General features: G+C 48.0%; 1 protein-coding gene across 9 annotated transcripts in view; it reads right to left on the bottom strand.

Moving 5' to 3' along the window:
• LOC119446083 (rap1 GTPase-activating protein 1-like) overlaps positions 1–21,944 on the bottom strand; it is a 254,894-nt gene that overhangs the window by 177,954 nt on the left and 54,996 nt on the right. For 7 of the 9 annotated variants that reach the window (XM_037710424.2, XM_049663886.1, XM_049663881.1 and 4 more), the window contains exon 2: positions 3,999–4,074. The exons of the other annotated variants lie outside the window; for them this stretch is intronic. The gene's annotated coding sequence lies outside the window, so the exon portion shown is untranslated. The remainder of the gene's footprint in view (positions 1–3,998; positions 4,075–21,944) is intronic. 9 annotated transcript variants of the gene reach the window in all.

Raw genomic sequence — 21,944 nt, 5'->3', positions numbered from 1 at the left:
ATATATTTTACCACCTAAGTTGCTCACACTTTGTCTTGCATTCTTTACAAAGTTATTTCTCGGAATTTTGAGAGTGACAGCCCACAAACGATTCTCATGAAACAAAACACCGACAGAGCATGCCTTTTATGCTAAATATTCTCAGGCTGAAATATTAAAGGTGCAAACAATAAAAGAAGGCCGGCCCGCGAAAGAGGCCGCGTTTCTGCCAGAAAGCGCACCTTCGTGCATATAGTGTTCACGTCCAGCGTTTCCCGGTAAACATTACGGTGACATAAGCTGCAGTTGCCGGGAAGTGTGAGAAACAGTCAAGGATCTTTCAATGCTATCGCGTTCCACTCTTGAAGGCGAAGCTTAAGCGTCCTTCAAATTTTCTGCACTATTTCTAGTCTATCACTGTGGGATTCGGAAATTCCATTCTACGCTACCGATGCGTATTCGAGTTAGGGAAGACTGATACAGCACTAAAGAAGGAGTTGACGATTTGACTTCGCGTGAGAGGAGGCAAACAGAATCCAGAGAGCGTAGATCCACGCATAGCAATGCGTTCAGCATAAGATGGAAGGCGCAACCAGGCATTACCCGCTTTGCTGCTGCTGCTGCAAAAAAAAAAAAAAAAAAAAAAGTCTAGCCGGTGTAGATGCCTCTGCATTCCGAAATCACGCAAGTTCCGGCGCAACCCGAGAGTCATGCACCGCAAGGCCTCAAGTGCGCTCCGGTCACGATCGCTGCTAGCTAGCTTCTCTTTCTTTTCCTTTTTTCCCTCTCTATATTTATTTATTTATATACTTACTAACTTACTTTCTGACTTAGTGGTTTCAGATTTGTACGCCGGGCGAAGCAACTTGTTTCCCTGTCATACGACCGCTCCCACTATTGGCTGACGCCACGTACTACTCCTGCTATCCACAGCGCTGCACAGTTCTTTTACGAGCCAACGTATACATAGTCGCCACAGACGCTACGCTGCTGCGTAGGCGCAGGCGATGGAAATAGGCGCAATGAGTAATGCGTCGGGGAGACGCTCCCTTACGCCAGCGCAGACGCGTGTACGCTAACGCCGGACGCCGCGCAATCGGCGCACTCCACGGGGTGTTGTCTCTTTAGATCGCGCCAGACCGCCGTGGAGCAATTACACCGACACGCGTCGCGCGCGTTCACTTCCTGGCGCGAACGCGTGGGTTACGTACCTGCCTGTACATATACTGACCGTGGAGTTCGTATATGAGCTCCCTCATAATTTGCTACGGAAGTACGCATTCTGATCAGGTCGACATTTACCGGACGCGTGGCTTCTACTTGAAGGAAGTGTATACGGTATATACGTGTACAAGGAACAGGGCGCACAGGATTTCCATATACCGACAGCGGCGCCTGATAGCGAGCGGAGGAATCGTAATCTTGTAGGAGACGTTGCGTGTTCACCATTCCGTCTAGCCATCGTTCATGTCGAGGCAACCGTTTTCACGTTCTGAATATATATAGTAAAGTCGCGGTCGTATGGCTTCGAACGATGCCGTGAATCGAGCAAGGCTTCGCTTATCGAGTTCGAGCAAGGCACGAAACTGACGCGGGCATGTTGCTGTTCAGAATGGCATCTCATTTTCGTCGTATACAGTCGAAGCGGCTGGCTTCGGGAAAGCTTGTAGGAAGCTGAAGCAGCCGCCACGCCATCTGGTCAGTGCCCGGTGTCTACAGATATCGAAGTGCTTCCGTAATTAGCGCACTTTCATGCAAACGACGAAGTTATCATGGTCACATTACTGATTGGCGCGACCACAACAGTATATGTTTCTTCGACTTGTCAGTTTCTTTATTTCCGGCTGTAGCCGGTGACCCACTTGCCGTTGTGAACAAGGAATATATATAGTGTATGGATCCAGAGCGTCAGCATGTCTATTTCTGACTTTTGTCGCTGACCTGCTTTACAGATCACAACAATCTGTTGACGTTTCGGGGAATGTCATTGCGATAATGCGCTTTTTGGAAGCAACCGGTCTAGACGAGCGCCTGTGAGTGAACAATGAGTATTAGTGGGCGAGGTTGTTATTGTGGTGTGGGGAAAAGGTTCCCTTTTGTGCAGCCCAAAAACCAACGTGAGGGTACATATACGTGAGGAACATTAGTCTGAGGTTCTGTGCATAATAACTGTCCTTCTCTCTTTCTTATCTTTCTTTCCTCATTTCCCTTTCCGCACGTGTGTGTTAGCCAACCAGGCGAAACCTTGATATGGTCTCTTCTCTGTCTCTCTCAAAGCAGATATGTGAAGTAACGTTCCAATGCTACCCCTCCTATAGTCGTAAACAATTCCCTGAAAACAAAACGGCATCCGTACGAACCATGTACATACTGTTTTCCGAACAGGTCACTGGTATTCTTATAGAAAAACAATAACATCGAGGAGACTGCGTTGCATGAGCTGGTTCTATTGACGGCTCTTCATGTGATCGTGCGCGATATCTAAACTCCATTAACGCGGTTCGGTGACGCAATCGAAATTGCACCTACATAGTCTTGTCCTCGGTTGACGTGTTTCGAATTCGTCGCACTTTAGAAGCGCGCAGGATGTACTTTTAACGCCGCGTCTTATGCGAGCCGGGTGCCCAATGAGCGCGGCTGAAATCGGAGACATTCACAATGTCGTACGTTTTAAACAGCTAGGCGAAATCCCGCAGAACCTATCGCTGTAGTAAAATTTTCATACATAGCATCACGTTTCATAAAATGCACAGGCCGTTTAATTGAACCGAATCGCAAAACACATGGTCATTCTAGTCTGTCCAGTGGACCGCAGCGTCATTTTGTTGCACGATCCGATATCGGCCTCACTGTCGATACACACGGAACCTTGCTATATAAGCATCATCTACAGAAAAAATAAAGAACGGAGTATTTAAAAAAGCATCAACAATAAACAAAGGAAGCGGATCAAGAAAACTGTTTGCTGGTCCAGCAAGCGATGCGTTTTATTTTTTATCGCTGCTTCGTTTGTTCTGCTCCAATACATAGATATATATTTTTTTCTATGCTGGGTATACCGCAACCGCCTGCCAGTGTAACAACATTGCCGTTCCCAACACGCCGGCACCCCCATTTTAGAAGATGAACGAGAACAATAACCCTGAACATCGGCTTAGCTGCCACCTTTATTATTATTCCCCCTTTATTTCCTTCCATTTCTGTTTATTCTCTGGACCTGCGTGCTCGGGGAGGCCAGCCCCCCCTTCAGCGAAGCCGGGACTTAACGAACTTCCGTTGCAGCCGAGCCACGCTTCATCTTTTTAAGTGCACGTCACCTGCACCCCAAATCAACCTCTACACTCGACGCATCGAAACAAAAAATACAAACAAACAAACCAAGTATACTTCTCCGCAGAGTTTCTCCGCAAACTCAATCTTTCTCAGTTTCGTGTAGCGGCGTTCTGTATATGTGGTTTATTAGAAGCTGCAAATACCGACACGTGGCGGCTTTCATTGATTTCGAGAAGCAGACGGCAGTGGAAAACAAGGACGTAGAGGAGCAGACGTGAAACTGCAACGCGAGAGAAAATACGTCGACAGAAGCAGGCGGCAATCCACACGCAGCTACAGCACCACTGAGGTCCAACTGAACTTGAACTAAATATAAACGAAATATGCTATGGTGATGACAAGAAAAGATGAATCTAAGCAAACATAACCACAATCTAATAATATAGAAATAGTACTGCTGGTGTTTATATGCCTATGAAAAAAACACAGGAAAGAAAAAAAGGCTGGCGCGAGGAACAGAAAAAATAAATAATTATTTTCAGCGGTTACCTAACGCACTTGTCTCTGAAATCGATGAATGCTTCACGTGATAAAGATATAGACCACGACATCAGAGCAAGGTCTCAATTGAATTAGGTTCGCCGCAGCGCGACGTGCGGCTTCCCGGTGAATTACCAACACGACGAAGGTGCCAGCCAGCGAACGGAAGAAAAAAAATATAGACAAAAAATGTTATTAAGCCATACCTGTTGCGAAGCTCCACGTCAATATCCGGGCGTTCCCAACGGCCAACTTTTGGGAGCCGGCAGAAGTACGCGCCCCCTATGGGCAAAAGAAAAAAAAAGAGAGAGAGAGAAAATCGTCAATGTGAAATCGTCGAACAGTCAACTTATGGTGGCCGCCACAGTTAGTTTACTCGTCTACCGCAGGTGACACAACGCATGGGGCTGAGATCGATGTTACGACACAATCAAACAGGCAGCATTTTTTTTTATGTGCGCATAGGAGAGATTTACAACCGGTTTGTTGTCGATATTACGGCTCTGACTCAAAACTTCCGTGAAAGATTAGGAAACAGATAGATAATCTGTAATGACAACGGTTACCAAGATCTGCCTTCGGCAGGAACACTACGTCTACAATATGGGTCAGATCAGGTAGTGAAGCGTTGGAAGATGGTGAAGATTAGGTCAGGTGAAGCGTTGGAAATAAAAATAGAGCACAGGACAAGGAACAACGAATAGACGCGTCTACACATGACCAATGCCCGTGGCGGACACTTGCTCTACTTGAGGCCCTATAACAACAAACATGCCGGTTTGCGAGTACGCACTGGTAAGAAAAAAAACAATGCAAAACTACGACGACGCTGGCAGTTGATAGACTACTACTCCAGAGTATTATGTAATGTGCTCGTAGATCGACTCAAAACAAGTGAGTGAGTGAGTACGAACTTTATTGAGGTCCTGAGGAGAAAGATGATCGACTGAGGAGGAGATCGACTCAAAACAAACAATTCAAAACTGAAAGAACGCAGAAGCATAAGACTGCCTAATTCAATTTCTTTATAGCTCTAGCTAAAACAAGTTAAAAAATGAATGAATAAATTCAGAATGCAGAGTTTCTCAGAGCACGCCACTAGAAGCACGCTAACAAACTGTCGTCAGCCTGCGGGCTTGAATAACACGCCTTACGTGAGACCCGAAACATTCTTTAGGTAGTTCAAACATGAACAGCCAAGAAGGAACGGGCCTACTGCACCTAAGTAATTAAACTACATAGCAATGGAACAAGAAGAAAACAAAAGATGCTGCAACTGGAAGGCTCTGTCGGAGAAAGCGGCACTCAGTGAAAGGCTAATAAATGAGCAATAAACAAACAAACAACAAAAAAGAAAGAAAGTACGAAGAGGAAAAGGAAAGAAATGAGGAAGTTCAGAAGGACCAAGGAAGTTTCACGTGGCCGTTGCAAACTTGACTCCTGTTTTATTCAGCAGAGAAAGTGGGCTGAGAGGTGTGGTCTTGCTGTACAGGAGAAAGCAAGCAAGACAAAAAATAAGGAACACGTATAACAAAAAAGCGTCAGAAAGGTGTGAACTGCAGGAGAGATGCACAAGGAAGCGACGCCGGACAAGCGCAAAGAAACGACCCTAGAGAACCAAAGGGTAGTGTAGCAGAGCGAAGACGCCCGGGGCAAAGAAGACCGGCGTGGCGGTCGACCTTAAAAGGAAGAGAGAGAGATCTTGGAACCCCATTAAGAGTCGTCTCCGGTGTGTTAATTAAAAGAGCGAAAGCGGCTCTCGCTCTCTCTCTCTGTCTCGCGAGCCCGAAGAAATGATAAGAAGCTAAAGGCGACACTTAACCCGGCTTCTCGTTTCCACTCTGTGTAGTTAAACTCTAGTGAAAACGAAAAAGGAGCCGCGTGAGAGCTCTTATAACAAGACGAGTGAGTGCGCGCAGTTCCAATCTTCTGCTTGCGCAGGCAGTTTCGTGCAGCGCCGCAAAACCCGGCTGTGTCAAGGATCTACCTATATAAACACACACCGAGTAGTACAAGGGAGGCCATCTTTATGCTAATGTTCCACCGAACGCGAAAATGGGATTTCCTGCTACGACAAGGACTCGCATGATGGGAAAGCAAAGGACCGAAAGAGATTTAACATTTACATAGCGGTCCTATAATTTCTACACGCCGTTTATACGCAAACATGCGGACAAGGTTCGTGAGGTTTTTCTAACAGATGCGTCGGAGGTCCAGGTTGACTCTTTCGTTCATAACCGCGCTACGGGGTAGAGTTAATGACTACTCCATTGCTTGCTATGAAAAAAAAAAACGTATTTGCGGTTGTACTGGGTAAGCTAGGAAAAATCACCCAACCAGACACTTCCTACCGATAAACGGCTGTGTGTGAAACGTAAACAGCGAATATGCCGGCAGATTTGAAAAATGACCTTTTACCGCGATAGCGCTAAGAGCCCTGTGCCGCAGAAAATTCGGTGTCGGCGTCCCGTGAGCGAAAAATGCCATATATATTTAGGTATATGTATATTCCACGCCTTGCTATGTGACTCGCAGTATGTGCGGGTTATATTGCCACACCATCCTATCACTAAAGTTGCTCATAGCTTGTCGTACATTCTTGATAAGGTTATTCCTCGGAATTTTGAGAACGACAGCCCACAAACAAATGTCATGAAACAAAACACCGAGAGCGAATGCCGTTTATGTTAAACCTTCTCACACTGAAATATTAAAACTGCGAGTCAATAACAGAGACATGAGAATGATGTAAATATTTTATCGCGGCTGCGCACTACCTCCGGGATCGGCCCACGCAAGAGGCCACGTTTCTACCACAAAGCTCGCCTTCGTGCATAGCGTTCGCCGCCAGCGTTTCCCGGTAACCATTACGGTTACACAAGTAGCAGTTGCCGGGAAGTGTGAGAAGCAGTGAGGGATCTTTGAATGCTATCGCGTTCCACTCTTAAAGGCGAAGCTTAAGCGTCCTCAAAGTTATTATACCCGACTGCGATAACGATGCGGCAGCTAAGTACCGAAAAATAAAAAAAATTCTGTCAAAATTGCGGAGAAAGAAAGAGTATTTTATTGTTAAGGCATAAAGGGACCGTGCTTTACCTATACATTCATAAAAGGAAATGATTGAAGCCGCCGTAAGAGTAACCCAAATGCCTACAAATTAAACAGAAAATGGCTCCGTTTTCCTTTCCCTCAGCGCAGGGTAGCCAACCGGGTGCAGTAGTAGTTAGCCTCCGCGCCTTTTATCTATCACTTTATCTCTTAACTTTCGCGTGGATGTATCTTTCCTTTTCATCACTTATGACTCTTCCTCTGTCGCAGAACTCCCTTTCATTGCCTGCCCATTGTATCATAGCTTGCGAGGAGGACGCTCCCGTGAAGGCCCTCAACACGACAGCGCAAGAAGTGTGCTGAAAAAAATCCCCTCTCTACCCAATAAAAAAGGCACGGGCATCACCGGTGACACCTCTGCGTATGGAGATGTATCGCAAATGCTTTCTGAAAACGAAATACCGATTTTGGAATAATTTATTAGGGACAATTTTCCGTGATATCCGAACAAGAAGAAAGAGTGTGCGCGGGGAGACTGACACCTGAAGGTGATCAAGAGCGGTCGAACAAAGTACGTTCCTGTAGCCAACGTTACGGCAACGGAACTTGAATTCGTGACCTTGTGGAAACGTTTACTCCCAATGACATCCCTCATTCGATCACTTTTCATCAACTTACTTGCCACGATGTTCTTGACATCTGTGCCAGTGCATGTGCGCGCGCTTACTTACATTGGCCAAGTTTGGGCCGAAAACTAAAGCAGTCAGCTCTTGGCCTGTTACCTGCTCCCTTCTTTTGTGTCTGAATTCTTGTTGATATGCCTGCTCTGATCCACCTACCAGTATACAGTTCTAAACTTCGTACGCAGTGAGCCGCAGTATCAGCGTACTTATTCGGGAATTAACGCGGGGAGTCAAATGCGACGCGTCAGCCCTCGTCGCGTCGCGTCAAGCTGAACCCGTTTCATTACACAGCGAGACTGCCGCGCTCGGCTCGCTTCATTTCCTCGTATGGTAAGTGGTACGCGAGGACGAGACACTCGACAATTATTCGCGGCAGGCCGCGCTTGACACGTGTCGAGTTACAACGGAAGCAAGCGCAACAAGCGGTTCTTTTAACGAACGGAACAAAGACCTATAGAGAGGTCGCGCACAGTGAGCTGTCTGGGCAGGCGTGCGTCTCAGGGGAGAACCACCGAATAACAATGACATTCGTGCAAGGTTCCACGTACTGCAGGACACTGCATCCAGCAGCGTAACTTTTGGAGCACGCGTGTGTGCTGGTGAAATTCGTTGCACCAGTTAAGTTAACGCTTGTGGTGTCCATGTCTTCTGTGTCCATTTGTTTGCGCTCCATTACAATGAATCTGTATCAAACTAGCCCAGCTCCCTCCCCTCTTGTAGAGAGGAGGAACTTATTTAGGAAATGACTGTGAGGTCGGCCTGTCGTTAATTCCTCTACCCTTTGGAAGCAACCAGCGCTAAAAACGGGACAAAACAAGAAATCGATTTACAAAACACAAAATTAAGGCACAAGGCAGTGCACCTAACTAGCTCACCTAGTCGCGTAACTCCTCTAGCCTGCTGCTCTACCCCGAGATAAAGGGAAATGGGCGAAAAAGAGGGGCTATGAGTGGTTGCAATGTGGACGGAATGCGGTGATGAAATAGTCTTTCATGACGGATATTTCACAGCCCGGAGTCAAGCCCCGTGTTGTGCAGGAACGCAACTAATGCACGAACTGTTCTGCCCCACCTCGATTTGCGTCATGGCCAAGGTGCCACACTATTGCGCCTTACGTAAACGGTAAGCTGTCGATTTGGGACAGGTTCTGGAACCAGGCGGCGTCTGCTGTTCGCGCGCATATATTGAGCAACGAAAAAAACCACGTGGTCCACTGTTTTCGGTATGTCACAACAACCACAGCCGGGAGAATCGGTACGTTGAACTAGATGCATACATCGTTTGGTATAAAATCCGCACCTAATCCCTTTCTCTTTCTCGTTTATCTTCCTTCTTCCCCTTCCACCAGAACCGGGTTGCAAACCAACCAGGTACGACCCATAGCTAATGCCCCTGCCTTTATCTTTGTGTCATTTTCTCTCCACGCCTTATCGTAGGCTGCGAACAATGCACGAATGACTTCGCTCAGCGGGCATGCAACATTCGAGAAGCGATATAGTAGGGTTGAAGCTTGTCAATCAGTACTATACTCAGAATACTGACAGAGAAACAACACGGACGGTTCCTCGGCACGCGCTGTCCGTTTCCTTCCGCCGGCTTATCGTTTCTCTCTCTCTCTTTTTTTTTTCTTTTCTTTTTTCGCGGTAGGAGATTGGCCGAAAGTAGCGGTGAGGGCTGGAGACTGCGAAGACCGAATCGATTGGTGTGGGGCAGGCAGCCAGCGTCAGAACAAACTGAGGTAAGCCTTGGACAAGCACGGCTCGAGAGACCTTATTTCCGACTACGGTGTGGCCTCGAGGGACTGCTAGCTTTCGGGTGCCACGCTGCAAAGACTCCCAAAAGCGGCGGCTCGTTCGATGAAGGTAACATCTGGATACAGTGATAAGATCAAGCTCTACTTGCACGCACCGTGCCGCGTGGAGAGAAAATAAAGGGTTCACAGTCACGAAGAACCCGGTGACATGCTAAAAACAGCAAGAAGTGGTATTTTGGCAGATGCACGGCTGACAACTATAGATATACAGTTCTGCAGTGCCGACGCTCGCTTCTCCTCTAGCTCACCGTGGGACGTGTCAGAAGAGTAGAACACGTTGCTGGGTGTGTGGGTTAAAGTCTATAGGGGGTAAATATTAGCGTGATGTGGAAATAAAGACTCAGTAGGAGGGAGTTCTTTTCAAGCCTGAAAGAAAGCCCACAAAACACCCAAAAAATGTGCCGCGCGACCCTTGTCGCGTGTTTTTTTTTTTTTTCAGGCTTGGAAAAACGTTTTATGTAGCACGTACAGAGCAACAGAAAGATGGATCGGCAATTTTTGCAACACTCAGTCGCCCTCGGCGGCCGAGCGCTGCTTACACGAGAGTTGTACGTACGCTCCTATACTATAAGCACACGTGCGTGTATGCACTGCTCTGAAAGGAAACATTTGACATCGACCCCACTTTCGCACGCCAGCATTCACCACCACAACGAAAACCGTTCCGGAACAACATCTTCGCTGTAAAGCTTTGCAGTTTCGCGATGGCAAGGTTTAGCACTGCGTCCGCAGTGAAATATTAGGTAAGGTTAACTTGACCTTTACTGTCCGTACTGCTCCCCAGATCAGTGCACACACGCCGAAGCTCGGCAGGAACGATATAGTGTGTGTGTGTGTGTGTGTGTGTGTGCGTGCGTGTGTGCGTGCGTGCGTGTGCGTGTGCGTGTGCGTGTGCGTGTGCGTGTGTGTGTGTGTGGTGCGTGTGCGTGTGCGTGTGTGTGTGTGTGTGTGTGTGTGTGTGTGTGTGTGTGTGTGTGTGTGTGTGTGTGTGCGCGTGCGTGCGTGTGCGTGCGTGCGTGCGTGCGTGCGTGCGTGCGTGCGTGCGTGCGTGCGTGCGTGCAGTACGCATGCGGACAACGCTTGTGCGAGCAGCTGCACGCTGTCCTGGGGACGTATTCTGCGATGATCACTTTCGGCCACACCACGGTGTAAGAAATATCCTGGGCCATACTATCGCCTTCGCGTGACGTCGGGCTCAACCAGCCAATCACCTCATCCGGTTTTACTCAACCAACCAATCAGAGCGCGCCTGACGGTCGAGGCGATAGCATCACCGAAAGTGATCGTCGCAGAATAAGTCCCTTGGCTCCGCTGTAGTGATTAACTGTAGTGATCTCACGATGCGTAAGAGGGGATTGCACCACGTGACAGAGGTACCACGTATACGGCCACAAAAGATGCTCTGCGCGAGGTATCTCCGATGAAGAAGCGGAAAGGCCAAGTCCCAAGCATCATGATTTTTTTTTTGGCATCATAGTTCCAGTTAACTAATGGTGCAATGTGCGAACACATGCGTCAGCAGTGCAATTACGCGTGTATATGGTGTACCGCACAAAGCGTTCATTTTCGATTCAGTTCCTTTAATATTGTAGACCAAATATTTCTTCAGCAGTTGCGAAATGCGAGACTAATCACGAAAATGACGCAATAACTTCTTCGACTGCGAAGTATCTTAATCTATAGTTAGTAATGAAGGGGACCCAGAGCTGAAAAACAGGCATTCATGGTGAGATTTATTTGCGATTACACTGCTTGTTGCGCACTGATATAAAATTTCCTAGACTCGCAGTATGGCCCACTGTTCAAGGGAACACTTCAACACTATTCCACCATAAACTCCACCCATGGGATATACGATGAAATTCAGTAGATTATATTTTTGCACATTGGTGTCTACCTAACGCATCATATCAGCCACGTTTCTGCCGTTCCTTCATAGCAGATTATCCAACCGGACAGTTAATCTGGTTAAGCTCTCTGCGTTTCATGTCTCATTCTTTCTCTCTCTGTCTTGTCTGCGACATCGCTCAAGAAATATTGCAATTAAAATGCGTGTATTACCGTGTATTACCAGTAAGGCCTTCGTTCCCTTTGGCTGTCGACTGTTCTGTATACGTAGGTATATATTGTTTGCAAGAGGAAGGCATGCGCCACATTTGCGCAAGAACGAAGGGGATAAAAAAAAAAAAAAGCCTGTGGCTAGAGGAAAGAGGAAGGCGGCGGAATTCACCGGCGATTCTTGCTGCATCCTGCCGATAGCGCTAACCGCGTGCGTCAAGACGTCACACACGTAATACCGCCGGCTGCAGAAATCCCGACAGTAGTAGGATGCTCGCTTTACAAGGACGCGCACGCGATCCACTCCGGCGCGGTTTTTCCGTTCGCGAGACACACTGAGCGCGCGATCTCTCGTATAGCGGTAGCGACGACTGTCGTCTGCCGTGTCGTTTGTCTCAACGGTGCCGCCGCGCTTCAGCGAAGTAGTTGCAGGCGAGGACTTTCTTTCGCGCCGTCGCATATAGGAGAACGGCATGTTGAGACTGGTGACATTAGTGATTCGCGTTCGGTGGCTACAAGCGAGACAATCTCTGAAAATCTTTGCCTTTTATGGTTCTGGTTGCTCGTCTTTTAAAGGCGAAAGCCTTATATCCCTCATCGCACAATAAGCTTCAAACAACCTTGAAAAAAAGAAAACTGTGTCGGATGCTTCAGTGAGTAAAAAAAAAGTCACGTGGTCACAGAGACGCGCTCGTGCACTGCTCGCGCGTTCATCGCCGTCTTCTTCCACAGCTGGCTCCGATGCCTCTCATCATGCCAGCGTGCCCCGCACTCCCTCTGCGAAGGCGCTATCAGTCGGTGTGGCGTCAGGCTTTCGCCGTCACGTTTTACAAGCGTGTAACACTTGCGTAATTTGTATGCGTGTGTGTGTCTATTTTTCTTTTCTTCAGTCGCATAACAAGGACACGAACGCTTGTCCACAAAAGCTTTCGGAATGAAATAAATTGTAAAAAAGAGAAATGTTTTGCCACTTCGTGCAGCCTATAGATTTCGCATACGCATAGATGGGATTGAAGCAGGCTAAACGAGCCCAGTTACGAGAGACAGAAGGGGCGAAAAGTGCTGTAATGAGAGTTTGAGGTGTTAGCATAGCCAAATGCACCTGCACCGTCACTGGAGGTGAATAAGGTGACAGATTAAGAAATAACGGATAAACACAAATTAAAAAAAATAGAAAACTACTTCAAATGTAAACGATTGACGGTTAACGCGTTTACACCCCCCAGCAAATACACGAAGCCTTCTCGCGCTGAACTATATAGGGGCGCCATTTGAGACATATAAGCAAGAGTAACTATTCAAGCGCGTCCTCTCGAAGCTAACGCCACAGCTGTTCTTCATGATTTCCCTCGCTGCGCCTTAGCTGTGCGAGTCAGAGACTTCCCCATTAAGTCTACTCGCCGAGACACCGACGCCCGAACCCGGAGAAACAGGAAAATAAGTTACTGGATCAAACGGGCTACGCACAAGTGGCTGTGGCGCAATGACATGATCACGATCCTCCCGCCCACGCTTTTGTATGCACGGTAACCATGCAGGATCGGCCCGCGTCATGTATACAGAGCTTGGAATGATCCTTCGAACACCATATTGTTTCAATCGCTAAAAGTATAGGACCAGAGCGCTCTGTTACAAAGAGGCACGTACGTACCGCTGATCCCATCGAGCCGGTAAGTGCATGCCAAGACCTTCGCTTTCACCACCTGTAGATCCGTCAAGAGTTGTCGAGCTATCAGTGTAAATTTGAAAATGGTCCTTGTATGTCTCGTGCAGCATGAGTAGCGATAGCTGCTTGAGATCTGGCGACGAGAGTCCTGCTTTCGTTCGAATCCCTGGTACCGAGATTCGAACTTGTGCACGGGTCAAACACCAAGGAGGTGATAGCAGCCTCTCGGCAGGCGTATAATCTCGAGGGAGGCAGTTGTAGTGCGCCGATATCTCCTGGCAAAACGAGGCACTGGGCCGGTCTTTCGGCAGCGTGGCGAGGTGATGGAAAGGGGCGCGGGCAATGTGCCTGATGTGTGCTCTGAGCCCTTCCAGTGTCATACGAATTGTCACTGGGTAATCTTGAGATATCGCAATTGTTTTCGCTGTCGATGTGCAGCGCGGCAATCCGAGACAAATTTGAGTGCCTGCGCCTGAGCACTCTCGTTTGTGCGGCTGTGATCTACCCCGAAAATGCCGTGACCATTCAGTTTCAAACTTCACACCGGTCAACGTCGACTGCTGCGGAGCTTACTGCACTTCGCAGCGCACTTCACATGATTCACGAAAACTTACCACGAAGATGGAGCATATTTACAGATTCGAAGACAGCCCTGCATTGTCTGCTATCCGCTCTATGTCATGGACCACAAGACCAACTTGTGCTGGAAATAAGGCACCTTTATCACCAACTAGCAGCAAGAGGACATGACATCACTCTTCAGTGGCTCCCAGGCCACTGCGGCATCATGGGCAACGAACAGGCTGATGAAGCTGAGAGGAGGGCTCACGAAAATGCTGTGAAGGAACCCATCCCGCCATCAAGAAGCGTTGCAGCAACAAAGCTTCGGATATTCGCGCGTGATGCCACACGATCCATGTGGAACACAACAGGTTTCCAGCATACTCGACTACACCGCCTGGACCCATCCCTCCGACTACGCATTCCATCTGGACTTTCTCGAATCGAGTCAACGCCGACTGTGGCTTGGAGTATCTTTTACGAATGCTTTTGTTTGCCGCATCGGCATGGCTGACAGTGCTGCCTGTGATAGTTGCGGCAGCGAGGAAACAATCGAACATATCCTGTGTCATTGTCCCCGCTACAACCCTCAGAGACAGTCCCGACAGTCGTTAAAGGAACATCGATACATTACGTAACACACCACAAGTTCCTTGGTGTAACCATCGACCGTGAACGTGCATCGGTCAAGACACGTCACTGCACTGAAGTTAAAACTGAAGAGTTTTGTCCTTGTGCTTCGGGTGGTGGCAGGAGCAAGATGGGGCCCGTCGAAATCGTCTCTTCTTCAATTGTACCAAGCCCTGTTCGTAGGCTATATAAGATACAGCATGCAAACGTCGCAAACGTTGCTTATATGAGAAGGCTATTTTAAACCCTGTAGGTTGTAGGTTAGACGTATTCAAGAGTTAAGGAGTAGCCGGCGCCTTACTTGTGCGTCAACATCTCGTCATATCATATCAATAAAAAAATATAAAAAAGATAGAGCATGCCGGTGCTCTCGAACATGAGACCCAGCTGTGTGCGGACGTTAGAGAGCATACAAGCTCAAGGATTGAGCACGTGCTTGGGCCTAACACGCTGCACCTCGACCAATGGAACCATCGCGGAAGCTCGGGCTTGTCCCATCAACGTATATATGCTCTGCGAACCTCTTCGAGTGCACCTACGCTTGTTGACCCGACATAGGCAACATCCCCTATCAGCTCTCCCTGCCACACACCCAAACTGCAGTTTTTCAAGAACTATATCGCGTCATGAGAACATTCTGTCGTTTAGATTCTCCTCCCCATGCATTCTTAGAGTACCTCCGTGGGTCCTGCCTACACCGCTTGTTAAACTTCAAATCCCTGGGATTACGAGGAAGTCCTGTGTTTCATCCATTGGCCTTAAGCAACTTACCCTATCGCACATTTTTACAGCATACAGTGGTACTTCACACGTGTATACCGATGGCTCTGTTACCCCATGTGCCTCCGCCGCAGCCTTTGTCATCCCGCAAATGTCCATCGCTCGACGGTTTAAATTAGACCATAAGTCCCATTCAACTGCCGCAGAACTTGTTGCTATCCGCGAGGCAATACGATTCCTTGCAAGAGAGCCTCCTCGCATATGGACTTTATTTTGCGACGCCAAACCCGCTCTTCAAGCCATTGAGTGCGTTATGAGACAAGGCCCTTATTATATTTTAGCTCTAGAAATCGCAGAGCTTCTCGACATTGCGACCAAAAGCGGCCACCACGTCATCTTTCAGTGGATAACTGCACACTGTGGCGTGATAGGAAATGAACAAGCCGACGCTGAAGCTAAAATAGCTGTAAATAATGCGCCAGAAGTAAGCATATCGTTCTCACGAACAGACACGAATGCCCTGCTTCGGTGCGTTATGCGGAACTCCACACTTGAGTACTGGACCAATCCTGATCGACGACACAAGCGACGGCACAAATGGGATCCAGAAATGAAGTTCCGCATGCCTCATAAACTGCAGAGGAGCATAACAAGTATGTTACACCGGATTCGTATTGGTGTTGCATTCACGAGGCGTTATACGCATATCATCGGCTGCAGTGACACTGGTCTCAACTGCGATCACTGCCCAGTGCCAGAAACACTTGAGCACATATTTTGCTCATGCCCAGCCGACGCCCGAGAACGGCAGAACCTCATTTTCACTATTCAACGAGTGACTAAAAGACCAATATCTGACGAGATTGTATTAGGTCCTTGGCCTGACGCCAACAGCGCAGCTGTCGTCATCGAAGCGACTATAGTCTTTCTTCAAGCCACTGGACTCGATGCAGGACTCTAGTATGACCTCAACGTGATGGACATGTATATACGCACCTCCTAATCTTATCATCATCATTTATCGCTCTTTTTATCCCCCCCCCCCCTTCCCCAGTGTAGAGTAGCAGGCCAGAGCAAACTAACGCTCAAGCCGACTTCTCTGCCTTTCTGCAAAAAAAAAAAAACCTCTCTCTCTCTCTCTCGGAGACAGTCGCTCGTGACGGAGTTGGCACGCCTCGACGACCGGCCGCTTTCTGAGCAGACGATCTTATAATGCCGGCTGATGCGGTCTTCACACCAGAAGGCGACGAGGGCGCCACTGAAGTTCCTCGGGTCAAGCGACCTGTTTGAACGGCTGTGACGCTCCCGAATTCCTTTGTGTGTGTATGTGTATGTGATTTTCTTTTTCTTAAACTCCTTCTCTTTCTATGTGTGTGCATTTTTCTTTATCTTCCTACCTCCCCCTACCCATTCCCCAGTGCAGAGTAGCAAACTAGATATCTATACCTTCCGGTTAACCTCCCTGCCTTTCGCATCTCATTTATCTCACTCTCTTTCTCTTTCGCTTTCACTGTCTATCGATCTACTCAGGAAACTCGACTAGCCAATGTCTAGTGAAACCGGGTCTTAGCATTCCAATCATTCTTTTCTTCCGAGACAATGAAAACGAAGGGTCTCCCCATTATCAGAACTTAAGTTCGCACCACTTTGCCTGAACGTGAAGCCAGCTAGAGACCGCTGTTTAAGCGCCCCGGTTCTAAACTGCTCGGGCTCTCGTTGCACAGCAGATTGTCTTATAGTTCATCTGGGCTTAAGCATTCCCGTTCCATCTAGTACCGGCACCCGATAGGAGGCAGCATCAACCAAGTCAAAGCGAGCAGGTATTAGGGCAAGCGTTAGAGAATACAATGCGTGACAACTGCACAGCCTACTACTGCATGCGGCACTTCAGGCGAGTCCATTATATACGGAGCTGAGTCAAACGAGACTAAATGATGGCGGAGTAATCGTGCCAGGCAGATTGTCCCGCTGTGAGCGCCAATCTATATTCGGCGCAGTGGGCAGGCGCTATGCAGCACTTACCGGCCATCGGTATAATCAATGTCCTTCTGAGAGCTGATCGAATTCCACGCCCATGCTTATGCAGTAAACCTCAGCTACTTCAATAAATTGGTTTCGAATTGAACGCATGCACCGTGCGAGATAGGCAGTCGGAAGCAGTCATCAGCAACAGAAGCCTATAATGGATAGTATAGTGACACGTAATGTCCGGGAAAAGGGAAGCCAAAAAAAAAAAAAAAAGCCTGTTTTTGTGCTCCTGCTCTTGTTATACGGAGTTTGAAAGCTGTGATTTCTCAGGTTTCTTCGATTCTCATGTAAACAGTGGAGCAAGCTCTTGTGGCGTTCAGCTCACTGCTACAAATTCTCGCATAAAGACAAAACTGCTATATTAAGCTAAACAAAGTTAGAAACTGCCTGCGTGCATCTGAGGAGTGTTGGCGTGGACATCGTTCCCTTATGCAGCGTAGTCGGTCGGGGTGCTTAGCTGGCTCAGGGCGTTTTTGCTGCTGATCACGTTGTCCCATGTTCGATTTCTGTTATCGGCGATTGCATACAGATGAAGCTGAAGAATAATAAAAAGAAAGAAATAAAGAAAGAAAGAAATCGCAGTAACCATCGGCGATGATTGTTGTAAACATAGGCTGAATAGCTGAACGCTTCTAGAAAACTATAAACGTTAGTAATGATGCGCTTGACGGTGTATATTTGTTGAAGTGAGGATATTTAGCTATAACGTTTGTCTGTTTTCTTGCGTAGTATATAAAGCCGGACGAGAACTAGGCCGTTAACCAGCACATGGGTTTCAAAGAGCTTAATGGGTGGCGTTCGGTGACGAACGCGCCCTGCGAAACTGCTGTTTGGTTAATCTGCGTTTGTTTATGTCGAGTGTGTTGCGTGGCATGCACGATACGTCCTAGACATTGTTCCTTGCAAAATCCTTACTTTTTATACTATGAGGCTATGTGCGACGTCCCACATTCCATTGAGCACATGCACCGGCAACACGTATGTATCATGCACATGTCTATGTCCAAAGTTTAAAAGCTAAAGGTCAAGCGACAACTGCTTCTGAGCCATGTGGTGGGCTTTCTTTGGCACCCCATGGACTGTCAAGCTGAAAAAATCAATAGGCAGTATTTATCCTAATCTCTGTAGCTTCATGACGCAAAAGTTCGCGCAGAAACCGCGGTGCGCGACGATAGCTTCAGTGATGAACTTCGAAGTTTTCGACAAGGACTGTATCTATGAAATATCTTGGCACATTGCGCTTTAGCGCGGCTTATCCGTATTTAGCATATTTAGCCCGTTGCAATAATCACTGTAAATAACGCGATATTTGGAATAACAAAGGCGAATACACGCCATAGAATTGGTCGCGCAGAAAGTTTTCGGTTCCCTTGATGACTTCATACAGTTTTGAAGAAAAGGACAGCTTATTTTTTTTCTCTCTATTTTAGCTATCCAACAGCAGGCCTAAAGAACACATGGAGTACGTAGTAAACAGGAACATTTTCCTTTTGCAGGCCGCGATATACATACACTTGGAACCATGTGGTCGTTGTTTCGTGTACGAGTATATCGCCCCGGTTCCCAAAGCACTCAACAAAGCTCCAGAACGACTATATTAGCTCGTAGTGCATTCATTATACCGTTTCCTGCAACAGCTTCCGCGGTTTCATTTACGTCGAACGTGAACGCAGAAACACGCGTTTCCTTTTTCTTTTTTCTTTAAATACTGCGGCGGAAAAAGAAAAAAGAAATAAAAAAAAAGAAAAAGCAATTCTGGGTGTCTGTAGCGAGTACTAAAGGGAACCGCTTCGACGAGGACGCCGAGCTCTGCCGATGCAGCACTGCCGAGGAAATGAGTGTGCGCCCCCCGGTGGGCCATTACCGCAGCTCTTCCCAGTCTTCTTGCGTCCTTGAAAGCGGGCGATCGTTCGTATACAAACGGGGCAACCATAGCTAAAGGGGAAAAAGGATTGATGGTCATGGACTGTTTCGCACTTACGCCTTTCGAACTGAAGCCGCAACTAAGGAGACTACATCTAACGGCCGACACGAGAATCCCAAGGGGGATGCGGCACCGATGGTAGTATTGTTATTCTATTTAGAATATGTGGTAGAAACGAAGGTGTAACATCGCGTAAACGAACAGGATCAAAAGGAAGAAAAAAAAATGGCGCACTTTCGCCCGAAAGGCGAAGCATCGATTGCGACAGCAAATTAGTATAGAGAACTATACGAACTAAGGATAGTAGTTTTATCGGCCATATAAACTTGCAAACATTCGCTTACAAAGTAAATTAACAAGCACGGTGTGACGCGCGCACAGGTAAACATGAACACATCTCAATCGATGACCGCGGTAACTCGCCGTGCAAACGCTGGAGTGAGGAAGCGCGGCATCAGCAGCGAGCGAATTGACCTTGGTGCTGTCACTCGCTTCAACGCGAACTAAACGTCGAAAGCAGAACCCATACGAAGCTACCTGCTCTCGGCGTACGTTTTCCACACCGCAGATCGTTTTGAAAATGAGGCCCGCGCGGGCGCGCACTTCGTCCTATGTCGCGGATCACTTTGAAGATTCGGCGCCCTCGCGGCTGCGCCTTAAGAAGCAGCTGCCGGAGTATAACGCCCCCCCCCCCCCCCCCCCCATCCCCCGCTCCCCGCTCCCTCGCCGCGCGTACCTCACGCGCGACAGAAGACGGCGCGCTTCCGCCCGTCCTTCCTCCCTCGCGCGCGCACGCGAGATTCAGCCGCGATCGTCGGCTGGCCAGCGCACGCTTTCACTCGCACATGCAGCGTATGGCGTGTGGCGACGACCTTGCCGTGTTTGGACTTAATACGGAACATCACGGCGACGGCAGAAAGGTGCTTTGGCGTGTCCATATAATTGCTATCGCAATAAAAAACAAACGACGACTTTCTTTCGTTCCTGCTCGCTCATGGTGAGTTACACGTTCGAAATTAAATCCTAACCAACTCTCTCGCCTCCCCATGGATGCTTCAGGACAGGAAGGGAAAGCATTGTTAACTGTCGCACTTTCCAGCGGGCACCCGAAGTGTCCCGCGGCCGTGGGAAAGATTTCGATTGCTCACTATGCTGACGCTTCTTGGTGCGGGAACGTGACGGTGCTCAAAGGCACAATCGAAAACAACTGAAGTGGGCGATGTATTTGATATTCCTTTCTCACTGTGGACGTTTAAACAAAAGCGAGAGGCGCGTTAACGAACACGCACCGAGAACAGAACTATACCGTCCGTCGCTTCCCGCCCCCTTTTCCGGCTCCTTTTAGTCCACCCACCGTGCGCCGACATTCATCCTCGTCGTCGTCCACGGCCACGGACGGCCGCGGGCACGAACAACAACGCGAGGCCGCGCGAATGTTATTGTGCTTCTCGGCGCGCGTGCTGCTCGAAGAGCATCCCCTCCCACGACGACGAGACGAGTGCGCCGAGGAAGAGAGTGCGTGAGAAAGAGACAGCGAACGACGAAGCGAGGGCGAGCTGTCAAAAAGCGAGAGAAGATGAGGAGAAGGCGACACGACCACCATCGTTTCGCGCTAGGGATGGCGCGGCGGCGTCCAGAGGGCGGTTTGCCGCCGACGATGGTGGGGGGGGTCATCGTTTATATCCGCTCGGGCAGATCGCAAAGTGCTTCCACGCGAGGCGGCATGAACGATAGAGAGAGAGAGAGAGAGCCCCAGTTAGAGGAAGGGAAGAAAGATGGCGGGATATAGGCAGAGGCGGGGTTGTTGAGGTTCAGCACCGCCGTCGCTTACTCCCTTCCGACTCCTCTTTCCAGCCAGCAGAGTACACTATTTGCTCCTTTTTTTTTTCTTTTTCGTTGTTCCATCTCTATTTTTGCGTTTGCCTCGAGGCGCGCGGCAGCCAAAGTAAACAAACGAACCCGCGCTGTGATAGCTCATCGCCAGCAAGACGACTGTTTAGCGAACGTTTTTAAGATGCTTCCGTCACACCGCCGCAGGAACGCGTTCCCACGTTGCTGGGATGGGCGCGTTCCATTAGCGATGGAATAGCGCCCCCCTTTCCTGCCTTTCTTCTTCGTCTTCTTCTTCTTCTTCTTCTTCTTCTTCTTCTTCTTATTATTATTATTATTATTATTATTATTATTATTATTATTATTATTATTATTATTATTATTATATTATTATTACAGTCAAACACGGATAAATCGAACCTGTAGGGGATCACAAAAAAAGTTCGACATATAGATAATTCGATATTTCAAACAAAATTTTTATAATAAAATTTTCAATGGAATTTTGCTGCAGTTCGTTATACACGATCATTTGTTATATGGCGGTTCGATATATCTGCATTCGACTGTGTTAATATTAAAATTTACTTTGGCCCGCACACTTTCTTTACTCCTTTCAACGGATTTCCTTATTGCTTTGCAGCTTCGTTTGATGTCCTGACGATAAGCTGTAGCTATTTTTAGTGAAACCTGATAAAATCATCACGAGCCGCAGTAGCCCAGTGACTATGGCGTTGCGCTTTTGAGCTGGATATCTCAGATTCGATCCCGGCCGCGGTGGCGCGCCGCATTTCGATGGGGGCGAAATGCAAAAGACGCTGGCGCACTTAGATTTATGGGCAGGTTAAAGTAACCCGAGGTGGTCAAAATTATTCCGCAGTCCCCCATTACAGCGGGCGTTCATGAGATTGCAGTGTTGACACGAAAAAGGCAAGACTTCTTTATATATATATATATATATATATATATATATATATATATATATATATATATCACTGCGTATGTGTCACGTGGGGCAAACGTGCCGCAGACATTGATGAATGGAATTTGAGTCTGTTAGGCTAGACGAGACAGCAGGTCTCTGCTTCGCTATAGAACAAGTTCGGCGGCCGCAGTAGTACTGCACGGAGCTCATCCTGCCATTGATAATGTCCTATTAAAAGATGGCAGATATTCGGAGTGAGTCGGTAC

Source organism: Dermacentor silvarum, chromosome 3 (assembly GCF_013339745.2).
Source record: "Dermacentor silvarum isolate Dsil-2018 chromosome 3, BIME_Dsil_1.4, whole genome shotgun sequence".
NCBI lineage: Eukaryota > Metazoa > Arthropoda > Arachnida > Ixodida > Ixodidae > Dermacentor > Dermacentor silvarum.
The sequence above is the reverse complement of the archived record's forward strand: the minus strand, read 5'-3'. Positions and strand labels throughout refer to the sequence as shown.